We start from the raw sequence: 5,000 nt of genomic DNA on the forward strand, positions 1-5,000 counted from the left end.
AGAGACGTTGGGAGCCTATCCTTGTTTTATCGTTATTTCCATGGCAGGTGCTCGTCTGAACTCCAATCTCTGGTCCCCCCTCGCCAATCTTTCACGAAAAACACCTGTCTAGCCGAATCCACTGTGAAAAATTTCCCGCACTCTTTATCTGTGCCTAAATCAAAACGTGGATTCCATGAACAAAGCTTCTTTCTTAGAACTGCACGCCTGTGGAACTCTGTTCCGTCTGCCTGCTTCCCACCTGACTACAACTTGGATGTGTTCAAGTCCAACGTTAACAAATTCCTAATGAACCGCCTCCTTAAGTAAATACTTCATCAAATCTCCACAGTCACGTAATGTACTTGCAATACCCCTTATCCCTGAGTGGCTTCCGGGCCTTGATAAGTGGTGACCACTGTGTAAAAAAGAAAAAAAAAAAAGATTGGAGAATGAGTGGCAAAATACTCTCGTTCTTATATCACATAAAAGGAACCAAATTTCCTTAATCGCCATTATGTTACTATGTAAACAATGGTATTTCAAAAGTGAACACTTGTTAAATGTTTTTGACTCCTGATGGGGGGGGGGGTAGATATTTATTTGCTGTCCACCACAGCAAAATGTGACGCAAGGCCGGAAGGTGGAGAGTAGGCAAGCTCCCCTAAAGGAGGGGCACTCTTGCCTCATCAAATATTGCCTGGGCACTTCCCCCCCCAGTCGGCATTCCCCAGTAGGGGCGCCTCAGGCGACAAGCAATAACTTTGCCTCACCTGAAAGCCGGGTGGCAAGGCCTGAGAGCGTGGACCTCCTAGGTGATACCCAAGCGATGTACCTCAATCCAACAGGGGCAGGGCCGGTTCCCGGCTCCCTCACCTGTCAGGCTGAGTGTCAAGAACGGATTCCTGATGAGGACTCTACCCAGTCTCCCTGCAGCCGAAGTTGCTAGGAGACACATCCCCCAACACAAGTGATGGGGGCATGACACCAATGATTTTGAAGATTGTTTTTATAACCACAAATCATGGTGAGCAACCAATGAAAAGTTTCCAAAGTTATTATAAAAAATTGTCGAATTTAGGATTCAGTCAGTTTGCCGCCATCTTTGTTACTGGCAATTACACTCAGGATTGTACTGCACTGCTTCTTCGCCGCTATCTTTGTCCAACGTAATGTCTCAACACTTAACAACAGTTTTAAATAAGTAGAATTTTTTTTTTCAAAAATAAACAATATAAACATATTTTTTTTTAAAATAATAGACACTTTTTACTTATTTTAAACAATATACACAGAACTTTTAAAATTTTAACAATATAAATTTTTTTTTATTTTAAACAATATAAATAAGTTTTTATATTGTTTAAAATCAATATGAACAATTGTTATTTTAAACAATATTAATAGAAATTTTTTTATAATTTTAGACAATATAAACTTTTTTATTTTGATTTTAAACAAATAGAAATTTTAACAATTTTATAACAACATGAACTTTTTTATTTTTATTTGTAAACAATACAGTTCTTTTTAACAAGTATTGTTCACGAATGCTTTTAATTATATGGGAAAAAACTTCCCCCTAAAACTGAGTATGTTTTTAGCGTCTCAAATTTTTAAAACGATTATTTTGCTTGTATTTTCATATCAAGCTAAAATCGTTTTCAAAAAACAAAACAAAACAAAAAAATGTTTTTCTAATGTAAAAAAAAACAAAACAAAACAAAACAAAAAATTTCTTGATCAACTTACATATTTAAAAAAAATATTTGGTATTTTTTACGACCTAATCCAGTTGTAGTTCACCGCCAAAAAAAAAAAAAAAAAGCAAAAATAAAAACAAAACAAAATCTACTTTTTTTGGTTAATAAGTTTCAACAACCTTTAAAGATAATATAAAATAAGGAATTAAAAAAAAAAAATAATGATAAAAATTTAATATTTTAGCATGGGGAATCACTTTCCTTTAGAAATTTAATGTAAAATGAGCACCCTCTTCTAGGTCAGGTAGCGGTAAAAACGAGACATGTCATCGTAAGCATTTTTTCAAGTTTGGTGGCGTGGGGGGGGGCAAAAAGAGGGAACAGGGTGAGGTCATAAGTTCCAAACATTTTAAAAATACGTAGAAACACTTCAAAACGTGTGTGTGTGAAGAGGGGGGGGCTCTTTTTTTTTTTTTTTTTTTTTTTTTGAGATTTGCTTTGAAAAGGTCTCACCGTTAAATATTACTTAATTAGGCTATTAACACGCACACACACACACACACACACACACACACACACACACACACACACACACACCAAAAAAAAAAAAAAAAACTAGAGTGGGTCTGAACAATGCACATCTCTTCCTTGTATTTTTTTCCTTTTTTTCAATTTTTTTGCAACGGATTACACCCCTCTAATGCAAAGGATTTTTTCATTTAATCTAAGAACAATGAAACATTATCCAATGTATTCCATATTATTTTCATTGGTCGCCATGTTTGTTTTCGCACGCACGTGCATTCAATTTTTGTGCGTTTATACATTAATTCTGAATAATCACTGACACTTTTACGCATTACTTCCGTATACTGACTATTCCATAGCTAGCTATAACATATACTGACCCAACGGATCATGAATAGTCTAGTATATTTAAACCCCATCAACACTTGCTCCATCTTAAAGATAACTGGTTATTAACCCTAATGCTTACCCTTCAACACCTGCTTCATCTGCTTTGATGGTGCGTTGGTTGGTTGGTTGTTTTTGTTTTACGGCATATCAACCCTTTTCGGGTTATTTAATGCCGAATCCAAAGATTTTGAAGAAAATTTTTTTTAATAGAATATATTTGTTGTTTTCACGTCGGTTTCTATTTAACCCATAGTTGGGACCCTAACAGGTACTACCACTCCGGGTCAGAGTCGACCTGGGAGCAATGGTAATTAAAGGGTGGCTCCACACTCCCCAAAGCCCACAAGCTGGTGCCTCACCACTGGATATAGTTTAAGGTCATATCCAGGACCCCCATTGAGGGACTTTTACCCTCTGCAGGGGGGCAGTCAGCGTATTCTAATGCCCCACCGACAGGGCCTTGATGGTGCGTAGCCACATCTTCACCCTTGTTTGCAAATCTTCAGGTTTCAAGCGTTGAACAAGCTGCACTTTATAAAGAAAGAGTTTTAAACTGTGCAGAATACTGTGTAATGAGCTTCGATATATGTCAAGTTGTGTGGAATGTCGTCGAATCGATGTTTCAGGATGCTGCACAACGCTCTCTCACAGTCTTTCTCTATTTTCATTTGTGATGACGTTTCGCGGTCTGCCAGCTCGCGGAAGATCAAGTACAATTCCTTGGTCTTCAAATCAGCGCACAATGTTTCGAATCGCGTTGTGACTTGTGCTATCTCTTACATGAAAATGCCGTTGATTAACCCTTTGGGTCAAAACAATTAACCACTGATTTTGGTAAAACAATTTCACAACTTATGTACGTTGTTCCATACTGTACTTATCCATAATTAATTTCCAAAATATTATTTGTAAAATATCTTAAAGAAAAAAAAAAAGTCATTAATAGTAAAAATGATTTGCAACGCTTCAGTGACTTTTTGGACACCCTATATATATATATATATATATATATATATATATATATATATATATATATATATATAGTTTGAAGTTGCTATTTTTCAAAAGTAGGGTAACCAATGACATATAACGAGGTTCATACAAGAGTGCTCAATACAAAAGTAGAGCAGGTTACATTTGTCTTTACATAAACAGTAGTTTGTTGCTACACAGTCATGAGCATGTTTCGGTCTACTAGTATTTATTAACTAGAGACCTCATCAGGCAACAACCCTTATTTTCGAAAGCGGAATTCTAATTTAGTTTAAATTCCGTTTTTGTAGCAACAAACTACTGCTTATGTAAAGACAAATCTAAAATGTGTGTGTATATATATATATATATATTATTGTAAATTTATTCAAATTTTCAAAGAAAACATAAACCTGTAAAGAAGGTTTACAAAATTTTTAATTATCCGACAAGGAGTACAAATAATCTTGAAAAATCTTATTTCATGGAGTTTCGAAAAATGCAGTTCTTCTCATCAGAGGAAAGAGGTTTGCAAAATATGCATTTCAAATAATACAAATATGAAATTAATCATATTTGCATAAAAAATTATTCAACAGATTGTGAATTTTATAGGGATTCATAATGATTACGAGAGTAGAAAACAGCAAAAAGGGAGAAAAAGAATAGGGTTAAAATCCATTGAATGATTATGAAAGCAGGAACAAGGAAAAATGGCAAAAATCCATTGAATAAGAAGGTAAAATCCAGAACAATAAATCCAAAATAAGTCCATTAGTAATCCATTGGTAATCCATAAGAACGGGTAAACAGAATTATAGATGTCCAGGGTGAATCAGTGCTTCCAGAAGAAACATCAGATAATGGAGAAGTAAAATTCAAGTTTTTTTTTGTTTTGTTTTTTTTAAAAACGTTTTTTTTAAAGAAGTAACAGATCAGGCAATATATTGTATTTCTTAAAATAAGCTTAAACCAATATTCTTTAGAAAGTGCCAGAACATTGTAGAGCTGTGAAAATTATGATATAAATATTTAGTTTGGCTTACACTTTTATGAATTCTGAATCCAGAATAATGATCTTGCTGCATAATCGGGAAAACCGTTAGAACACCAAACTAAATATTTAAATAATATATTGTCTTCTTATACAACTGTCTGTCAGTACAAATAAACTACAGCCTTATTAAAGAGTACTTTGCCTATTCCATTTTTAGTCATTCAATTATGTACAAACAGACAAGCTACAAAAATACAATAACGTTTTTAATATTATAGACATAAATTTTAAGAGCAAGTAAACGACTTCTGACTCGTTGAGTCAGTATTTTATATATATTACTAGCATTTCAGCCCGGCGTTGCCCGGGGGTTTGGAGGTGTATGTTGAGCAAAAAAAAAAAAAAAAAGCGGTCAATTTTTTTAAACTTTG

At 34.3% G+C, this 5,000-nt stretch overlaps 2 protein-coding genes across 2 annotated transcripts in view; both read left to right on the forward strand.

The window, feature by feature from the left end:
- Window positions 1–5,000, forward strand: part of LOC145268689 (uncharacterized) — a 1,072,728-nt gene that overhangs the window by 855,875 nt on the left and 211,853 nt on the right. The gene's annotated exons all lie outside the window — the stretch shown is intronic.
- Window positions 1–5,000, forward strand: part of LOC145268589 (obscurin-like) — an 83,827-nt gene that overhangs the window by 63,967 nt on the left and 14,860 nt on the right. The gene's annotated exons all lie outside the window — the stretch shown is intronic.

This window comes from Euprymna scolopes, chromosome 44 (assembly GCF_053919585.1).
Source record: "Euprymna scolopes isolate OS-2025 chromosome 44, ASM5391958v1, whole genome shotgun sequence".
Lineage (NCBI taxonomy): Eukaryota > Metazoa > Mollusca > Cephalopoda > Sepiida > Sepiolidae > Euprymna > Euprymna scolopes.